General features: G+C 43.6%; 1 protein-coding gene across 2 annotated transcripts in view; it reads right to left on the bottom strand.

The window, feature by feature from the left end:
* Grip1 (glutamate receptor interacting protein 1) overlaps positions 1 to 22,418 on the bottom strand; it is a 639,981-nt gene that overhangs the window by 428,235 nt on the left and 189,328 nt on the right. The window lies entirely within an intron of this gene.

Genomic DNA, 22,418 nt, shown 5'->3' with positions numbered 1-22,418 from the left:
ACCGCGGGCCCAAGTAAAACCCCCAGTGAACTATACACCTTCCATCAACTCTTAAACCAACCATCACTGACATGCCTTAAAAACAACAGAAACCAAGAAACTAATGTGTAAAGACCTTGTTGGCAGGAGGAGGCCGTAGCCAATTTAAATACCCGAAGTTCAACTGTATAAGATTCAACTTGACAACCATGAATAGAATTGTTTCTTGTCAATGAATATGTTTAAACTTTCACACAATGATCTTAAAAAAAAATAGGTACTAAAATGTAAGTTATTTTCTCAGTCACGAAATTATGTAAAAGCTGCCTCTATTAGGATGCACAAACAATGAGGGGCCACGGAACTCTTTCTGTGTTGCCAGGCAGAGGGGAAAACTAAGCAGGAGAGAATTCATGCATCAATTATTCAGTAAGCATTTGCTCTATGTCAGATAGTACACATTGGAAATATAAATAAAATGCAGTTTGTGCCCTTAATGTACAGCCATATCAGGGGCAGGCAGATAACCAGGCTACATTAAAATAAAAATATAAGAGAAAGCAGAAAGAACATGCCAGACTCTGCTGGGGTCAGGGGTGGGCAGGAAAGATCCCTGGAGAGAAAAAGAAGTGCAGAACTGAAAATTCAATGTACAGGAGTCAGAGCGGAGCCACTGTCTTTGAATGACTAGCGACAAAGCAATGTAGACAAGAATGGCGGGGCTGAAACTTGACATGCGATGGCTCACAGAGAGTCTCCAAGAACCCAACAAGGTTCCTGCCAGCACCAGGAACCACTGGCCTATTTATGGAAGAATTTACTAATGACTCCAGAGGTCATTAAGTGCCTTCAGTTAATGAGAAGTCGCATGGATATGGATATGTACACACACACACACACACATATATATATATATACACATATACACATATACACATATACATATATACATATTACATATATACATATATACATATTACATATTACATATTACATATATATATGTATATTTCATAGAGAGAATATGTATGTGTTATAACTCACTTACTCCATAGAACAGCCTAAATGTTACTTCATGCCTAATATTATTATTTCATGGTTGAGGAACGGAGATGGAGGAAAACTGAGTGACTAAAAATATAAAGGTAGTTAGTGACTGGTCGGGAATCAGAAGCCCTCCTTGTACATAAACCCCGGTTTTTCTAACTGCCTCAACAACTGCAAAAACCAAACAGTGGAATTACATGTGCACCATGATACATACAAGCCAGGCTTCATGACCAAGACATGGATGTGCTTGTAGTTTACAGATTAGAGCCATGCTGCTGGAACAGGAGAGATGTCTGTGATGGGAATGTGGCATGCTTAGCTACACTACCCGCTAAACAGCAGCTGTGGAGAGACTCCAGAACACTTCACCGCCCGTGGTCCTCTGTTAACCCAAACTGCATACTCATAAATTACAGTATCCATTGTGCCAACATCACTCTGGCATCTCTATTTGAAAAGAAGTTTTCAGGCTATGTCAGGCCACTCCTCCTCTGTGTGTGTGCAGGAAGGGTGGGGTGGGGGGTCGGTCATGGAGGATCCAGGGGGGGGGAACTGCATTGATATCACTGCATTGCTCAAAACCGTTCATGAGTCCCAGGAATGAATGCACAGCTCTCTCTGATGCTGCTACCCTCAGCAGGCTGCTAACTCACTTTAATGACAACTCTAGGTCCTGAAAATAAAATTGGTCTCTAACAAAGCTGGTTCAAAATTAACCTGAAGACTGTTGGACGCATCTAGCTCAGTCCTTTATGGGGCTCCTGTCTGTGAGAACAAGCGTTACACTGTCTCTCATGGCTGCTCTCGGGGCTCTTTTCCTCCTGTTGGGTGGCCGCGTCTCCTACCTTCAGTAGTTTTTGCTACATCTTACTACATTTTACTTCATCATGTTTGGTTGTTATCTCCTAGAAGCCGGTTCTTTTCTAAGGAGAGACAGAAGGGGAGTAGATCCAGAGGGGAGGGGAGAGCAGGGGGAACAAGGAAGAGTGTGTGTGTTGGGGGGGGGACTATGATATATTGTATGAGAAAAGAATCTATTTTCAATGAAAGCAAAAAGAAAGTGTTGTATCCAGTATGAAGCAGGGGAAAAAGTACCTCCCTGTGACACTGCAGGGGTGTGGGGGTGTGGGGGGGGGAAGGGGGAGGAGTGGGGACAGGGTGCGATGTGGAGTGGGGGGTGGGGGAAGGGGTGGCATGTGGGGTGGGGGGGGCACGTACACTGTATTTCCACTTCCTAGGTAAGCAAAGCAAGGATCGTGAAGAAGATAACGCAGGTATTCCAAGGAGTTTGTGAACCCCAGACTTGGGGTTCTTGAATCCAAGCCAGCTGCTCTGTGTCTCCTTTGCTTCAGAAATGTAAAACATAATTCATCCTCTCTATACATCCACAGGTCAAAGCATTTACAAGGAAGTAGCTGTCATTTCCAGACTTCTAGAAAGAGGCTGTAGTGTAGATGATCCATCCCATCGTTCTAAGAGGGGAAAAAAAGAAAAGACCATTCTCTAGTCGTTCCCCAACGTTCATAACCAACAACAAATACACCAAGAACATTCGCCAGAGGCGTGAACCGAATGGCCCAGACCTTGCTAGAGCCGCATTCCTCTGAGTGGGTTCTGGCAGAAACTACTCTATAAGATCTGCTTTGTTCAACAAGTATGTTAATCACTAAGTAGTTTGTTCTAAGCTTATAGGCTCTTAATACCCTCTAGCACGTAAAAGATCTCAAGCCTTGTAATGTAAAATAAGTTATTTGAACTCACTTCCTTTGTTTTGTTTTTGTTTTTTCAAAGGAATTGTACAAAAGTAGATGAGGCCTTGATAAAGTGTTAAGGACGTTTTCGTCCTTTTCAAATTCAATTGCAATAGAATAAATGAAGAGTCAAACTAAACTATGGACTTTCATGTGAATTTCACTTAATATTATACATGAAAATCATTTCTGGGTTAAAAAATCGAAAATGATCACTTACTACGAGCCAGGTGTTTTGCCTGCCAGCCAGGGCTTGAAAGGAATGTTTAAATTGTGATAAAATTGTCCAAAGTTGCCTAGTGCTCAGAAACACTATGGGGATCGCTGTGAGTCTGGGACAGAAACTGTGTCAGGACTGATGTGGCCATCTGACAGAGACCCAGAAATGAATAGCGGAGTCTTGTGTGCCTTGTACTGTCGGTCCAGGAGCTAGACGATGAGGACTTAAAAGTGAACGAAACATGGCTTAAAGAAGCCCATTCGGCTGCGAGCCTGGTGGTGGAACCTACCATGGTATAAATTCTACACGGAGAAAAGCACGTAAGAGGCGGGCAGAGAGAGCTGAAGAGCAGCTCAGAGCTGGACTGAAGGGCAGAGACTTGTGCTGGTCCTGAAGGGTGTGACTGTACAGAGTATCAGTCGCTCCCTACAGCGAAAGGGACCATCCGGGAGGAAGGCGGAACTAGGAGACTGCGCACTGCATTCAGGGGTGGGGCTCTCAGGGTCTGCATCATTCACTGGGGCATTGGATCCCTGTGGAGTTTGCTCTCCGCCTCTCTCTTCATCAGGTGTGATGCGCTTTGGGGTCAGGGTAGATCATATAATTTTTTCCCAGTTTTAGCAGCATGAAATAACTCAGCGTGTTAGAGGGAAGGGCGTTCTGTGTTGTTCAATGATGTGGTTAATGGGAGATTATGGAAGAGGGAGGAGCAGTCACTCTAACTTTCGAAACGATCCCTGCGTTCTTATCCAAACAAAGCTCGGCGTGTTTTTACAACATCTGGTACTCTTATTGTTACTTTATGGTTATTTACTTTCATCTGAGATGTGCATGTCTAAGGCATTCAAATAAAAATAAATCTACTTTATGAAGTACTTCATAACTACTCTTAAAAATGCCAGTCACTCAGACGAACATGCGTTTTCTTGGCTTTTTGGTTGTGGGGAGAGTATTTCAGGGAAACCTGAGAAGACTATAGTCACTAACGTGCACAAAACACACACACACACACACACACACACACACACCCCACAAGGGAACACTGGCTACCTGTGTCTACTGTCCTTCTGGCAAACATTTCCTTCTCCTATGGAGAAAGGTAAGATTAAACATGTTCACAAGTCCATTCCGGAAAGTACTTGAGACTACACACAAGCCTCGAAAGCCATACTTCCACCTCACTTTCTTCTTCAAGATTTATTATATGTAAGTACATGGTTGCTGTCTTCGGACGCACCAGAAGAGGGCATCGGATCCCATGACAGATGGTTGTGAGCCACCACGTGGTTGCTGGGAATTGAACTCAGGACCTCTGGAAGAGCAGCCAGTGCCCTTAACCGCTGAGCCAACTCTCTAGCCCCTGTTTCTTTTTATATAAAGAAAAATCCTGTGCTCCAAGAAGCCAGAGGTCTAAGAATAAAGGTGTGCTTGTGTGTGAAGGGTTGTGTGTGCAGGGTTGTGTGTGAGGGATGTTCTTACAGGAATGGTTTGTCTCCTTTGTTTTAGACTATATGGAAATCGTGTTAGGTAGGTTATATTTTTTACAAGGAGATCTTTTTATAAAATGAGACGACCTAGTATTGGTGGATTATTGGTATAGACACCATGCATGTGCCCCTGTGTGCATGGGTGTAGGGCCATCCAGTAGAACATGGGTATCCTAAAATGGGCTACTTCGCTGACAACCAGGGGTCTTCAACAGCCAATACTCAGGGCCAGCAGTGTGTGGGGCTTCACAGGCCCCTTTTCCATCTAAGCTGGAATTTTAACTAGAAGGAAAACCAATTTTTAAAAAGATTCTAGAACACTAAAAGCATCACACTGCCTAGAGATATAACCAGACAGCTTCAAAGACTAGAATAAGCATTTCTGGCACTTTTCTGAAAAATCCCAGTACAAGTCATGACAGACACATGGGTTGTTCCATTATTGTAGAACTCGGTACCACGGGAAATGTGCTCATCTCTGCCGACTGCGTGGGTCTCTGTTTCTGAGCCACTTACTCAAAGTTCCAGAGGCATATACCCTGTGAATGGTAAGCAACAATGGGGGGGGGGGACGGACTCTGATTGAAAACACTTTCCTCGTAGGAAGAAAGGGCGACTACAGCAGTCCTCAGGACAGACCTGGAAAGGCCCAAGCTCCTTGCAGGCCGCATCTGTGGAAGCCCAGCGGTTGAAGGCTGAGCACAGGTGCTGATGAGTGACTCCCAGGCTGGGTCTCGGGATGCTGGAGTTCTGCAAAGCATCTGGCACATGCACGCTGCTAGGCCCACACCCTGTGTAGCCAAGGGTTGTTACTGCAGTATTATATAAAGTGCTATCCGTGCATGGGCAGTTTGTGCTGGTTTGGGGGGGGAGGGGTTATTTTACTCAGTGCCCATCCACACCCTCTCCTTAACACAAAGACACAGGGCACGGGTGATAAAACTCACGTGGAGATGTTTTGCTGATATGTTTGCGTGTTAGTAGGACGGGTTATTAAGAGAGCTTCACCACTAATAGTCACAAAAATTAAAAGCTCCTTGTGGAACCATCATCAGCGTGATACATGTCTAGGATGGTTATGATATATCATGGCATTCGGGCATATGATACAGACATATAAACCACCAGGAGTAAGCGCTTCGTATCTCCGAAGCAAGCATCCGTCCGTTAGCTCCTCCACTACCATGTCAGCGGAATGGCCGTTCGGAACCGTTCACAACAGAATAAGCAAATTAGAACAAAGCAGTGGGACACACATGCCACAGTGCCATCATGGGACCCAATCATTTGTACGCTAACTTAAAAAAAAAAAAGATTAATTTTAAAACGGTGCATGCTAGAAATGGACCCAGCCACGGTTCCAACAGGAGTCCTACCATCCCGTGACCTGCAGCACCATCTGCTGGCCATCTGATGGCGTGCAGCAGAAAACCACAGGCTGTCCACTGGAAAACAATTATGAAATTTTCTGCAGCTTTTTGGATTTTGACAAACAAAGGCGAGAGACTTGTATAAGGGGGTTGTTTGTAAAAGGGAGAGTTTTACAGCCTGCATTCCCCTTTGCCTAAGAAAGTAAAATAGTTTTACAGAGATGAGCACTTTGGCACAGGACTCAAAGCCGAGGTCCCACAAGACAGTAAAAAACAAAGAGCTGTTTCCGTCTCAAAAAACATAAAAAATACTCTGGGGAACCACATCACTTTTCAAGTGTCTTCATTAATAAAACAGCCGTGCACACCATTGTACAGCAAACCTACACAGAATGCTGTATAAACCAAACAGAATGCGTAAGTATCTCGCTATGTTCACTTGTGAACATAAATTCCTTTTGAACCACAAAACTGGTCAAACTTCTTTGTCTCAAGTAGCAAGTAATATAAATGGGAGAGATGTAGGTGCCTGTAATTCCTCTTCAAGCGGGAGTCTCTCAAGGAGCATGTCACTTGGGGTAGCCTGGTAACGGCGTACTTTTGAAATGAGTTATTAGTTTCCTGAACCCGCGCTCTGTCTAGTTCCAAGGGTGAATCATTTTTGTCCTAGACGACCTTCAATTCTCAAAGTTAACCAAATGTGTGACTTAGCAGTGGTTGGGACTGTGACGTATCTGCTCTGAAATGTGAGGGAGAGGATAAGTAACCAAATTCTATCGAGCAGTTTCCTCGGGAAGATCTCACAGGGCCTCACTAGCATTTCCCACGATGACCCCAGAGCGGCTGTAGTGAGGATTCCTGAGGCCCCGGAACTGGAAGTAGGAATAAAACACAGATCAATAATGAATCTTCTAGGTGCTTTACAGGGGCAGTAAGTGAATTGGCATAGGTTGTAACATCTTAATGGCAAGGAGAAGAAAAAAAAAAAAAAAAAAAACTCGGATTGCCAGAGTCCAGCTGAAAACACCTTAGGCACTTGCTGGTGGGGATTCCAGCTTGGGGGCCAATTTCATAATTAATTTAAATGCCTTTCTGGGGCACATTAATTATGTAAGCTATCTGTAGAATGGCTTGCTCCAAAAGGAGCAAATGGCTTCTATGCTTTTACAAGCAGGGGTGTGGGTGGGGGCTGCAACAAAGTGGCAGGAAAGCCACTCAGAAGGAAAGGGCAGCTGAGCGAGGGGGGAGGGGCGGGGGGAGGGACAGGAGAGGAGCAGGGGTGGGCACCTGGGCTTGTGAGATCTGTTGGCAGTCTGGGAAAATTCACCTTTCTCTCCAACTGTCAAGTTCCCCCTACCCTCTAGGACTTACCCTCCCAGAGAGGGAGGGTTCCCTTTTCAAAAAACAAAAAAAACAAAATACAAAAAACCAAAAAACCAAAAAACAAAAAACAAACAAACAAAAAAACCCATGAGCTTAGGGGGCCTGAAGGCTTAGCTGTAGCAGAAGAGAAAGATACTACATTCTGGACCCTGTCTCTAGGAGTTGATAGGGCAGGGTAGTCTCACATCCCTAAGAAGTCCCAGGGTGCTGCAGTTTCACAAAAGCTGAAGCAGAATTTTTGTGAGTAGATTTTCAGAATGCGTTAATGCTGAAAATTAAAACAGAGAAGGTAATGGGAAGCCTGGAATGCCATGTGGAAAGTAGTGGGAAGTCTGACTAGGAAAAAGCGCTGGAGGGACAGATGGCATCTGACCAGGTCCAAGAAAAAGGGAATGCTTTTAATTATATTTGATAAAATCCAAAGCTTAGATATGACCCTACCCGCTTGAGCCAACTCCCTTGACAGCTTGCTTCATTTCTCTTACCCTCTTTTCTATCATGACTCAGTTAGTGCTCCTTGAATTCCTTCTCAATTTTAAGCCTCCGTGCCTGTCACTCACTCACACACGCCTTCACTAAACAAGTATTTATGAAGATTGATTACAAATCATGTACCATTCTAGATGCTAAGAATATAGCAGGTCGGAAGATAATCACATTCCTGTCCTGGCAAGTTGATTGCTAGAAAGGCGAGACAACCAATCAGTAAATATCACAAATTAATAATTTATGAGAAGTGGGGGAGGAAGGTAGGGAGAGGCAGAAAGGGTTGAGGCGGGTGTATTTAAGTCTTCAGGGCAACCACAGCTGACAAGATGACACCTGACAGCTCTGGGAAAGAAAAGTGGGGACCCTGAGGGCCACATTCCAGGCAGGGAAGCAGATGGTAAACCACGTGCACTCGAGGAGGACACTAAAGGCATCCTTGCTTGAGGGGCAGCTAAGAGGCCAGGTGGTGGAGCAGCAGCAATAGACTAGACAGGAAGTCTGAGGAGGAACAGGGCAGGTAGCAAAAAGCAGTGCTCTCTCAGTAGAGACAGGGCCTGTTTCTTTAGGCCCCTCCCCTCCGACACTGGGTAAAATCTGACCTGTTTATAAGGGCCACCCCACAGTTGTTAGAGCCAGCAAACACTCTCCTGCATTACCAGCCTGCTTCCCTCTTATGCCCAACCCAACCATGGCATGGACATATGCTATGCAATATTTTTAGTGCACAAGCCATCTCTGCATATATCCTAGATATCAGGTAACAGTTTTCCACGTCTCCATACTTACTATGGTCACCTGATCATAAATGTTCTTGACACCATCCACAATGATCGGTTATCAGTAAATGAGTGTGCTTCGCAGAATAATTTCTCAAGGCCTATTGGCAGTATTTTGGAAAAGGACGGCCTTTATCAAGTTCCATGTTATTCTGTATCAAATCCATAAAAGTATTTCTGTTTGGTAGTTTTAAACTTTTATCAGTAAAACATTCCTTCAAATGTATAGCCTTGGCTAGAGCTGTTACCATCTTGGAGCAGTAGAGATCTCTTACCCAACACGAAATTGGCTGTGATGCAATTTGACCTAGAGTGCCAAAGAATTTAAATGCTCCCTTAAAAAGTTAGTGACCAAGAAACTGTATTGTGCATAGATATCCCAGAACTACAGTTAATTTTCCAGTTAAACGCAATGATCTGTTATGTTCAATGAGAAGGAGAATAATTAAACATCTGGATCCGGAAACTACAAGTTATAGACCCCACAGCAAGTTACAAATTGGGCTTTCAGTGTTTTAGCTCAAAGAAGCGTGTCGGAAGTCTGGGGCTCTGAGTCTACTCTGGAAAGTTTGTCGTCTCTAACCCAGTTTTTACCAATGACAGTGTTAGAAATACACTCTGGAACATAAGTATAAAGTTTCACAGAGTTGAGGTTTATTTACATGGAAGTTCTGATAAATGATAGTTTTTAAAAATTAAAATGGTGCTTTTTTTCTCAAAATTCTAGATGCCTCCCTCATAAGGGAAAACAAAATATCATTGACGTAGGAGGATAACAAGACGGACTTTGTAGAAAGCTGAGTTTGCCCCAACTTGTTTCATAGTTAGAAATAAGTGTTTTCTGTCTGCAAAATGATATCCATTATCCTACACAAATAGTTTTAACAGGTCAGTAACACCCTCTGTTCATGACTCTCTCCTACCCATCCATCCATCCATCCATCCATCCATCCATCCATCCACCCATCCACCCACCCATCCCATCTGCTCATCTATCCACCCAACTACCTATTCATTCGTCTACCCTCTCACCTATTCACCAACTGATCTATCCATCATCTATCCATCATCCATCCATCTATTCACCTATCCACATATCCCATCCACCTGCCCAACCATCTACCCATCCATTGATCCACCTATTCATCCAACAATCTATCCATCCATCCATCATCCCCACTCACTCACCCATCTACCCAACCATCCATCCATCCATGCATCATTGGCTCCTCCTTCTCCTTCTTGTAATCTGAAAGTGGGACAATCGTCTTTTTCTCTAAAAGAGCAAGTATTTAGAGGTGATCTATTTTAGTTTTGATGATGTATACTGTGTGAGTCTGGGATGGGCTGTGCACATGAATATAGGAGCCCTGCAGAAGCCAGAAGGATTGGGTGCCTTGGAGCTGGCGTACAGGTATTTGCAAGATGCCCAAATGTAGGTAACTGGGAGCTACACTCGAGTCTTCTGCAAGAGCAGGTCCCTCTTGACAGCTGCATGTGTGTCTTTTAACTGCAGAGCCAACTGCCCAGGTCCCACAGAAAGCCTTAAAGCAAAGTATTCCACATCTTTCAATCACCCTTCTGCGTTCCTGGATGTTCATCTTCTACCAGCAAATTTCCTATTTATTATTTCCTCAACCTCATCTTTCCTGTGTCTCTAAATTAAATCCTTTTAGAAAAAAAATACTGAATTCTCCTTTTTGTCGAGGAAGGACACTTAAATAAATTGCATGGCTTGTTTTGAGAGGTCTGTGCAAAGCAACAGGGGAAAGGGACTGAATGTCCATTTGTCAAGGCTCTCTGGACCACTCCCGGGCCTGGGCTTTCAGGAGTCTGTCCAACTTGGTTGCTTTTTCTGCCAGCATTTGGACAAGAGTGAAATACGCAGAACAGCCTGCGGATGTTTATTTTCAAATCTATAAGAAATAAGAGAAACATTTACCCCAAATTATTTTTAAATAAAATGGTGATCATTTCATACTAAGAAAAATGAATAAGTGGTTACAATTTATCCTCCTTCAACCCAAACCGGCAACTCTTGGCTGAAATCATTCAATACCAGGGAAGCTGGAAATCTTGACTTAGCATCACTCATGAAATTTGACCCTTAAGATGCCGTCTCTAGTCAAGGGAGGACCATGCAAAGGGAAGAGAAGGGACACATGGGGGGCTTTCACATGAATTCCTGATGTCTGTTTCTTAAACTGACTACTGCAAACGCAATGCTACTTTATCATTTACATTTTATGCAGATCTATGTTACATACACACAGACGAAATTACTAAGCCAAGCACTTAGGAGATAGACAGTGCTGTTTTAAAAAGGGGTGGTCCTTTTTTGGGGTAGGACGTTTTAGTTAAAATGAAATCCACCAGAAATCCACACACTTGCTTCAAAGAACTCAATGCTTGATAATTTCCTACCTTCTTGTAGCACAGTAACTTAGTGACTACCACGGCACTTAGCGTGTGACCTATGTGTAAAGGTTCCCGGGCAATGCTCATGAAGTGAAGTCCGGGGTGATCAGAAAACAACCTTCGGTAGGTACACATGCAGAGGAGAGTTTAGCACGAAGGAACACTGGACTTTGTGTTTCAAACGTAAGGAAGAGTCCACACAGGGGGGAGAGAAGGTAGGTCATGCAACCCTAAGAAGTGGTAAAATCCAGACAACTGAGAGACTAGAATCAAGTTTTTAGTTGACTCCCTATGGTAGCACTTAGTAGGGACATCTGAAATCTCAGGTCACATTTCAAACAGAGTTATGGAGTTCAGAGCAAGACCGAGTGATGCCTTGCATGTCACTGAAGCCACGCACACACAAGGTGCTTTAAGGGTCTCTAGGAACTTCAGAATAAGGAACACAGGGGGAGGAGCTATCACGTACAACTTGTTACTTACAGAACTCTCCATAGGCACGGCACCCAGAAGCTGACCCACTTGTCTAACAGTGACCATAGGACCCTGAGGTCTGGCTTAATAATGTGAGGTTCAATGCACAGCTGGAGGCGGGCTCTGCTCTAGGCACACCATCAAAACCCTGTGCCTTGCGGAAGTCTCTTCTAACGGCATACTGCATGCAAATCATTGCGTGCATCTCTTTCCACCTCTAACTAGATCGTGGTTGCTTAGCAAGGGGTATTTGTTTTCCATATTATATTCCCTGGCAGCCTGGCCTAACGACCTGTACTTAGGAGCTACTCAATACCGCTTGAATTTCATCAACCTCTGACCGTACAAGCAAGCAGCGCTTCTGGGCAGAAAGACGACAAAGAAAAAGGGGTAAGGCGGAATCCAGAGTGACAGGTGTCTTTCACTGGAGACTCTTACACACGGATAAAATACAGATGAGCATTTGTACCGAGACAACGTGGGGTCATAAAGAAGGGGATTATGTGCAGGGTTTTCTGGAGCTGCACCTCTAAACTCTCAAGTTTCGGCTGACAGGGCTTGAAAACAAAGAGCGAAGAGTGCCATTTTCTAGTTGCGTCAAATTCGGATTCTGCAAATGTGTCTAATGACAGACATGCGTCACAAGAGAGTATCTAGAGACACTGGCAAAGTATCACTCTCCACGGGTCCACGTGTGCCAGCTACAGTTTCTTTGTGGGTGAAGACCGCACAGTGCACTGCAGAAAGGACAGCATCATTTGTGACTTCCACCCACTAGATGCCAGCAGAACCCGCCTGATCGTCTCCAGACATGACCAAATGTCCCCCTTGGGGCGAGATCCTCTGATTTGGGGTCCAGAGCTTTCGAGGAATCTTCACTCTCTCCTGCTGGAGAGCAAACCTGATAAGCCTAAAGCCGAACTAAACATTCCAGGGGAGAATTAGTACAAATATGCACGTATTTGCCAAATTCTAAAATGAAGGGTGGAAAAGGGCATTTTTTTTTTTTTAAGAAATCATACAGGGATTGCTGGACACAGGCAAACCTGTTCATTTGGTTTCATCTCAGGCTGCGAATCAAGGGTAGGGAAAAGAAAGAGTTGAAGAAATATTTGACAAAGTCATGTACAGACAGACCTCCCTCCCTTAAAAACATTTTTTTAAATCTCTTTGAGAGGAAAAATGCCCTTACTACAGGACATTTAGCTTGATATACTTTACTTTAAATGTTTAAAATGTGAGCTGACATGAGTTGTATTTAGTTCTATGCTCTTAAGTGGCTATTCTGAGTTTTGCCCAATGCATCTAGTCTCTGTGTAGAAAGTATAGCTCTCATGAGGTTGGCTAAACGTAGCCATGGATACGAAAACTAAAGAGATGGAGATGAAGTTCCAATAGGCTAAAGGCAACCTGTGTTCCTGGGTAAAAGAGAATATTGGATGCATGGCCGACAACACAACACAATTCAGAAATAGTGCCAGAATCCACACGGGCACCATCTTTGAAGGCCACACTTCAGAAGGAGGCAGCCATGTCCCAAAGGCTGCAGAGTATCCATGCTTGCAGACCTGTTGCTCTGGGGTCTTGTCCCATGAGGCTGAACTACTGTGCTTTGCCGAGCACCTTAAGAGGAGTGCTTGAGAATATGGGATTTGCATGCAACACTGCACTTTTACTATTTATGGACTATGTGGTCCTGACTATAAACATCACCCTTCTGAGGCTCTTTTTTTTTTTTGGTTTTTCAAGACAGGGTTTCTCTGTGTAGCCCTGGCTGTCCTGGCACTTTTATGTGGAAAATAGACCTATTAATGGCCATCGTCTCAGCACTGAGGTAAGACTAAACAAGACAACAAGTTGGGAAGCTGCTACTAGCCAGACGTGGGTGGCTTTTGCTTCAGCATGGGACCTACAGCATGCACTTCCGAAGGAAGAGGCGCTGTGGTACTTTTCTTACTCGCTTCTGTTTATTTTCCCAAACAAACAGACCTAGTCGATGCTGTGACAATTTTCTCCATGGTTATCTCTTCTTTCTCTTCCTGAACACATGAGAGCCAGGCATGTCTGACACCCACAGAGACAGAGTGTGGAAGCAGACACCAGGAAATGTAGGAAAGTCTCTATCAACAGTTAAGGAGACCCTGTGTGAGACCACCTTAGTCTGAATTTCTGCACTGCCCCTTGTTGGCTGTGTGGACAGTTTGGGCTTCAGTTTTTTCATTGGGAAGTAAGATAATCACCTCATTTGCCTTATGTGATTGTTAAAAGTATTTTAAGAATAAAAACTATAACATATGCTAGCATATAACAAACATTTAGTTAATGTTGGTGATATCACCACCAAAGCTACTGCCACCAATATCGTTGGGGTCAAGAACATATTATGCCAAGAGACTGGTTTTCTCTCAACCACCTCATGTATACCTGTCTTGGTGTTAAGCCACCCAGTTCCTTTCAAGTTATTTTAATCCTATCTGGAAAAATAACAGCCTTCTAGCGCAAGATCAGTCAGAGCAGAATCGAGAAAATCCCACCTTCCAAACTCCTTTGCAGTTGGAATACGGGCGCCTGGGGTAGGTTTCCCAGGCAGCCACAGGTGAACAGGTGACTGACTCTCTGGTTTGGAAATGAACACCTGACAGGGCAAGCAGTGGGAAGAGTCCATCTTGCTGGCACTGGTGTGAGCAGAGGCTTCAAGGGGCCAGGAACAGCTAGGAGAACGGTTTCTACTCAAGGGCAGATCCTGAATCAGGGCAGATGAACGTTTGCTACTTCAAACCTAGACTCAAGGGTCTTGAGGACACGGTTTCCAGGACCCTTCACAATTCAGAAATAGGCCCAGAATCCGTTCTCAATGAACGAGTTTTCTGCTTAACCAGCCAGTATTGGTTTATGTTTCTTCCGCTTGAGTTTAAACTTAGACATTCCAGGAAGTCATAGCATTGCATCTTCTAATACAAGAAATCCAGACACTAACCAGTTACATATATATGTGGTGTGTATGTGTGGAGAGAGAGAGAGAAATAGAGATGCATAGTTATGGTAGTCGCTGTCATCATGTGTATTCTGAATTTGGGATGCTTTTCTCTAATAAATATTGCTCCCACAGAGAATGCCTTTGCTCCAGCATTATCGTGTAGTCGATAATGATGTCTCGTCATTATAATGTCATTTACCCTATCAATGATTCTGCCAGCTTAAGTCTCTGGGTTCTATGATTCTTGGCAAAACAGTTCACAATCTCTTTTTAAAAGCTTGCGTTTGCCTTCAGAACATTGTCGCGAATGTAAAATGCCTTGATCGCAGGCTTTTTATGACGCTCATGTATTTCCTCTAGTTTTATGGCTGGGAGATGCTGTTGATAATGGCATGGTAATTTATATCATCCTTACTGAGGGCGCAGCTGACTTCGCCAGTGAAAAAATCCGACGGCATCACTTCACGCTGTAAGACCTCTGCCAAAAGATGCTCGGAAATCTGTCCTGATTCCCTTTGGAGCAAAATCGAGTCTTAAGGTTCTTGACAGACATTTCTCCTCCTCGACACGTGATCTGGTAGAGATTAACCCGTCTCAGGATACAGGTTAATCACTCACGCTTCTGGTGAACTTAAACATTTGGCTATCTGACTTATCACCCATCCTTGGAGGAGAGGATAGATCTACTTTTCTTAATGGAATGTGCATCTTTCCTCCTGGCCAGAGGTGGCTCTTCACCCTCAATCTCTAGCTCAGACCGTTTACAGAGAGGCTATTCAACACGCCTAATTTTAAGCATCTTTGGTTTGTTATACATCGTATCCAAGAATGTCTAATTGATGGACCATGCTGAGTCTTTCATATCCACTAAGGTGATATGAAGCATGAAGTGAGTGGCGCTTATGTCCCATTAGGTAGCTACAACAAGTCTTATGTGACTGTACCTAGTCTGGATGTCACAAAAGTGAACCCATCAAGGTCAGTAAGAAGATGCTCAGTATGTGTTTGTAAGAGACGACACTCAGTATGTTTTTGTAAAAGGTTACAGGGACTGACTAAAAGAGCGGTAGAAAAAGTATAATTCCTAGATCACTCTATCTTGCTAATTCATTATCTCAAGCACTCGGCCAGTCTTGTCCTATAAATAGAAACAGAAATAAATATAAATACAAATAAAAATATAAAAATATAAATAAATATAAATAAAATAGACAGTATCCAAACGGTTATAAAATCTGATTTCAGCATCTTTAGGATATAATTGATTCTCATGCTGCCTTGCTCTCATTTAAAAAATAAATAAATATTTTCTCTGGCAAATTATATCCATTTGAGCTAAATTTCCAGGAATGACTGTTTGTCATATAGAGCAGCAGGATACCCTGCACTGATGTTTTCTACTTTGAGTGACTGGGATACAGTTTCATAACTATAAAATTCCATCCCAGTGCAAGCGCCTGTGTGGCTGTGAGGGCTCAGCTATTACATGGGCTACTTCACAAACCCTGCGCATCCGCCATCAAAATGAAACCCTGGCATCGCGTGCTGCTTAGTCGGTAATTAAATTCCATACACATGTGGAATTTTGCTTGTATGGACGTTTTAATAACGAGGTTGCCTTTGAGGCTTCTGAAAGGTGCGGGAAGGACTTCACTGCTTAACCAAAGCCTGCCAATTATCTCTTCCCTTTGCAGTTTTACTTGGATCAATCATCCGTCACACAGTGGGTCTGGAGCCTTAACTGGTTACAAATTAAACAGGAAAGGCAATAAGAAAAGAAAACTAATTCTCCTAGACGACCCTAATCCTGCCAAGCATAAAAATGCACTCAACTCAGAGAAGTGCTGAGAGATTAATATAGGATTTGTGTGCTACTGAGGAAACCATTACAGCAGCCCTGTTCTGGGGATGGAGCCTCTTCAAGAGAGGAAGCATTTCGCTCAAAAACAGTAGGGCGATAAAGTTTAGATCTCTACTCTTTACCAGTGCAAAATGACTTTATTGGTGTAACTCCGTTTAGATTCACATATACTAATCTGCAGTGAATCAGTGGGAATGAGATTTGAACCGTGAGAAAATTTAAATGTGAGTATTGGCTAAGATGGAAAGAAAGAACACTTAAAACTATAATAAAATAGAAGGCTCAACGGTGGTACGAGAGGGAGGGACAAGGGAGGGACTAGGTAGCTCAAAGAAACATTTCCAGTTAAATTGTATTGCACAAAAACAAAACAAAAAACAAACAAACAAACAAAAACAGTTTTTTAAACCCATAGAATTCTCTAGTGCTGCCAGGGCCATCATGAACATGGCCGCCATCCTTACACCATCATTGCCAGCGTGTAATCAAAGCTTGCTTTATATGAATGCTTTAACTCAATCTGTGACCTAAAAGTAGGAGATAGGTTTGCTGATGGGCTGTGTTGTACCAGTGAAGAAACAGATGCTGAACAGGTTAGCCGGCACAATTGATTGGCCTAAACCTACGGAGTGGCAGGTTCAACCCCAGGCATTACAATCATTCCTCGTCCAGGGTTACCACTGGGTGTTGCTTTTAGTGATGGATCTGATGTTCAGCACACCCCTAGACTGCATACCTCAGGAGGCTTATGAGCAAGAACTGGCCTTTTCTGTGATATCTGTGACTTTTCTGATCTTCCAATCCCTTGAGGAGGTGGTACGACTGGAACAGAGGTTCACAACCAGGCCACCAAGCACCAGGGAGCGATCTGGACATTTATGAGGTGGGGGAACACAATGACACTAGGGCAATATTGTGGGCATTCTGTGGTCAAGTCTGTACATGGTTGGAAATGAAAAGAACAATTTTGGAAGGTGCCCGTGCCCAGTGTGAGTTCCTGAGAACCTCTAGCACTCTGATATTCGGTGGGCCCTTGGCACAATCATAAAAACCCAAACTTGAGGGATTAACGAATGCTTTGCACAATCATCATTGGCTATGCTAATTAACCATGTCTTAACAAGACAAAACAAAGATCTTTCATTTAGTGTTATTTTCATTTTCAGTCTTGTCTAGGAATGCAAGTTCAATTCATATGTGTGTCTGTGTGTGTGTATGTGTATAAATACACATATATATGTATACATATATGTATTTATGTGTATACATATATACATATACATGTATGCATATGTATATATACACATATACATGTATGTATGTGAATGCATATACACATACACATACATATATATGCATATATATATATATATATATATATATTTCATGGTTGGGCCGACTATAGTGATGACCTGCACACAAGTAAGTACTTTGACTCTTCCCTCATGTGTTCAGAAAGAATCATGCTGAGATTTCCATATATTGATAATGATAGATGCAGGTATGTGTATTACTTTATTCTTATTTTGTTTTGTATTTGTCAAGATGTTATATTGATTTTTAAAATCTTTATGTTTATTATATTGGTCATAAAATGCCATTAAACACCATTAAAGACAGTATTGCTAAATATTTGTATGAAGAGGGTGCTGTGATTTTGTTGCCAATCCGTGAACAACAAAACACAGCTATCAATCCATGCCAAATATGCTCCACACCTAAGCATCTAGGCTCAAAATCCTGCATTCAAAATCATTCTTCAAACTACCAGTGCTTCTCTAGAAATAAGGAGTAAAATCTTAAGCTGAAAGATGAGAATTGTGAAAGTGGACAGACACCAGCGGTAGCAAACGCCAGATCAGGGCACAGCAGAATGGCGTGAATGGCCACCAGCTCTAAGATCTGTTCAGTCACACATATTTCTTCATGGTTCAATGCTGAGCGTACATTGCTTGAAGCTTATTGCCAAGCTCATTACTCTATTGTCAATATAAGAGCATGGAAGCGGGGTTTGCAGGTCTCAGGAGCAGAAGCCGACTAATACTCCTGTGGAGGGATGCCCAGAGCCCATGTGAGCCTCGTGAAGGCACATGCAGGACCCAGACGTCAGTACCAACTCTAGAGTGAAAGAGAAGAAAGCCAGCTAAGTGAAGACTGAGGCATTCAGGAGAGGCACTGTTTGTGACGTTTCTACCAAGACCCACTGGAAGAGAAGCCGGTTTTTCCCATATGGAGGAGATCACAGGACAGGGCAGCAGCTAGATGACAGAGCAGACGCAGTCTGAAATAAGGCGGAGTTTTCGATAGAATTCAGAAAGGACAGCAGTAAAATGGAAGTGAGGATTTAAGGAGGACTGTAATTAGGGAAGGCTCTAAGGGGTAGAGAAGAGAGCAAGTAGAGTCTGCGAACTCATACTTGTGAGGATTACATACAGTAAGAACTGCTGAGGGAAAGGAGATGAGGGTGGGTGAAAGCAGACCATCAGAAATAGCCCTGGTTAATTGGGTAGCCATGAGATTAATAGAGACTTAGGAAGAAATACATCTTGACAAAACTGATAGCGTGAGGAAGGTTAAGTGTTGGCCTTGAGCTCGTTGGTCAACACTCTCATGGGCAGCATTGCAGCGGGTACTCCATTTGAGTACACAGTCAGTGACATTGGAAAAAAAATCATCCAGAGAGTGAGGAGAGCCAAGATAGACAGGATGGAGTCTTTGGCTTATTTTTAAAATGATATATATGGATTCGATACCAGATATTACATAACACTGATTACATTGCTTTCCACTCAGAGAACTTACACCAGGACTGGAACACAATAAAAACAAAGGAAAAAAAACACTGGCTATGGAGAATGAACAGTGGTCACACAAGAATATGTACCGTCAGTATGAGCCACAGCCTGGCCAAATGAATCCCCAAGGACTGTGCACTGATGAAGTGGCCTGCACTGTTGAATACTCAAACCTTTAATAACTAGACCCTTGCAAATGTTTCACATGTTAACAACACATGCATTCTCTATAAACACCCCTTCCGAGTCAGTACTGAAGTAGAGAACTCTAGTTGAGTTCTCACTAGGGACAGAATTTCTGTTGCTTTCCTTCAGATAGTGGGTATCTCACTCAGGTAAAGAGGAAAAAGAGAACTAAAGGCAGTGCAGGAGTCAGGGAGGGGAGGGCAGGAGGTGGTTCTGTTGCTAAGGTCCTGTTCCCCAATTGGTTCTTGATCTGGCAGTAAAGAAAGCCATGGGCCAATCACTGTGCAGAAGGGTCTGGCGAGACTTCCCAGTCCCTGGAGGAAAAGGCAGGAGATGAAAAGATGGAAGGAGTTCGACGTCTAGGAGGAAAGAGAATCAGGCAACCATGTGAGATCTCAAAATGGAGCGGCCACATAGGCCACTCCTAAAAACGGGTGGTCAGGGGAGTTTATCAACTGAAGTTTAGGGCAAGTGGGAAAGATAGAGATAAGAAACTGATAAGTGCATGCTTTTCCAGGAGGGCCATAGGAGTGCCAGCAATTGTGCCAAAAAGACAAATTGAATAGGAATAACTGTATGTCTTTTATCCTCAGATTCAAGGGAAGCTGGGAGGGGTCTGGTAGCACAGTCACTTCCAGGAGCAAAGGTGGGTAGAGCAAAAACTACATGCAACAGGGGGGAGAACTTTTCTTTCCCTTTGTGTATCCATTCCTGTAGAAATGGCTTTGAGGTATCTAACAAATGAGAAAGTTCATTTAAAGAAAAGGCCCCTTCGGGGAAAGACCGCACAACAGGAGAGAGGCCTTATAACAGAGAGGAAAAGAAGAAAACCCAGGCAAAACTGTGTATAGCGGTGGGGAGAGGGGACAATCTGAGCAGAACTGCCTCTCCTTACGTATCAGAGGTCATTTTTCAGCCCAAGTCTGTAAAGATTTGACAAGGGAAGTAAAGGGTAAAAGGCTTTGCGCATAACTGCAGAAGCTGAAGCTGCTAATTGGCTCTAATGATCTGAATGCAAATTAATAAATCTCTGTGCTAAAAATTACATGCATATATAATTGTGGCTTTCATAACTTAAGAGCTCTGTTTAACCCATTCTGCCACGTCCTTCCGAGGGCTGGTGGGAAGGGAGAGCCCTCTGTTTTTTCTTAACTCTCTTCCTTGTCTCGTCCATCATGAGCACCTCTGAGCTTTACAGCCGGTAGAGGTGTCAGGAAAGGAAACCAAGGATGGCAAGTGTCATCACAGGGGAGAGGCAGCTTGGTAAATCACAGGGCTGCGATGGTCATGCAGCTTGAAAATTTTCAGCAAAGCTGTCTACCTAGGAGCCCTTGTGCAGTGAGAATGTTGATCTCTTTTAAAACATAGCAATGCTATGGGGATATGTTTTGTTTTGTTTTGTTTTAACCCCAGGTGTTGGGGTATGGGGCTGCTTCAGATTGTCCACAGCAGCAGACTATGATTTGACCCGTGCTGTGGCCAGCGTGTGATTTTGCTAGCTGCAGCTAGTTTTGGCAGATGAACGGTGTTTGGAATTCTGCGGACTCTTGTGAGGGTCTATAAATGCAAGAGCCCCAGGAGAGGCGTGCCCACTGTGGCTCCTCCTCCTGATGCTGTTGCTGGTTGGAGATATCCTGAGGACAAAGATTAAAATTGCCTCGAGGAATTCAATGGCCTTAATTAGCAGGAAGCAGTCTAAAAATATTGATGCCCCCTTTTCCCCTGTAGTCTTCTTTCTCTCCTACCTAATTTTGGGGTCTTGGAAGGGTTAAGAGTGGAGGAATAGTAGAACTAAAAGCTCCTAAAGTAGGCACAAGTCCAGCTACCCTATTGGATCCAGCAAGTAGATACGACTGAAATCTCAAGAGGATGAGCTGTCAGGTGCAAAAGGCATGTAAGAACATAGCTCTACCAACACGGTTGTGTTTGTTTGTTTAATGATTGCAGTCGTAAAGATAAACAGATACTCAATACATAAAAGACCCAAGAGATGCTTGGTTCCCAGGCAGTCATTACATCATAGCCTTTCACTCATTCACCCACTCAGTAAATCAGACAGGTACCATTTTCATCCCCAGTGCTATGGGGCAACCATGAGCCTTCAGGCATCAGGGGCTCATGATGGTTCTCCAAGTCATGGAGGCTGGACTCTCTTGAAGTGGGGTGTAGAACCCCAATTCCTTCATTTCTTTTACTCCTTGCCATGACTTCATGAAACATCACATGCTCATGTCTGGATGTTCTGCCTATACCCAATGGGTACACCTAATCATGGACTAGAACTTTTCAACTGTGGTTGAAGGCAAGCCTTCTCTCTTCCTGTTAGCTCTCTCAGGTCTTCATTGCAGTCTCAGGTCTTGCTTGTCCCTCCATCACAGGGATAAGTGGTTGCTTACACCCCTGGTTCAGAAAGAACAAGTACTGGTGCTTGTTTCTGAACCTCCAACGGAGTCCTCAGCCATCCTTGTCCGCTCATCTGCCCCCTGTCCACACAGTCTGCCATCACTGAGAAGACCACTCTTCTATCAGTGAGGGCATTGGAACATCTGAATCAGTACCGTGGGAATCATAAATTAAAAGGGAATTTTGCCTGGCAGAGAGGATGGCACATGTAGGCAAGGTTGTAAGCACAAGATAACCTTGGCAAAACCTGCTCACAGACGACTGGCTAAATTGTGCACCGGACCTGACCAGAATTTTGTAGGAGGGAGATAAAAAATGTGTAAGGGAAACCGAGAGGCCTGGACTAAAGCCCATTTTACTTCGCTGCAAAGCTGTGACCTTGGACCGCTGCCTAACTACTTCTGTATGTCTCAATTTCCTTAGGTACAAAATGAGATTATTATGAGAGTTAAATCAGTCAATAAATCTGACGTGTTGAAAGCTGCCAGGATCGCAGGAAGTTCCAAATAAAGTCCCTGCTGCGATGCTATCACCAACATCACTCCTCTGTTTGAACATAGTCTCGACTGAACCTTAGAATTGTTGGTATTAACAACGCCATCATCCTCCGTGTTTCCGATCTTGCTTTTCAATCCCAAAAGCCCCTTCCTCGTACACTCCTCTAGCGCTGTGGGCCAGGGAGTTACTTCATCTTCATAGAACATTCAAGATAACAACTTTAAATGTGTCATCTAAAATTCCCAGAGTTTGGCACCTACAGCACCATCTTTACCAGAGAGCATAGCATCAGAAATGAGGA

Source organism: Mus caroli, unplaced genomic scaffold (assembly GCF_978045245.1).
Source record: "Mus caroli unplaced genomic scaffold, Mus_caroli_1 scaffold_9, whole genome shotgun sequence".
NCBI classification, from domain to species: Eukaryota; Metazoa; Chordata; class Mammalia; order Rodentia; family Muridae; genus Mus; species Mus caroli.
The sequence above is the reverse complement of the archived record's forward strand: the minus strand, read 5'-3'. Positions and strand labels throughout refer to the sequence as shown.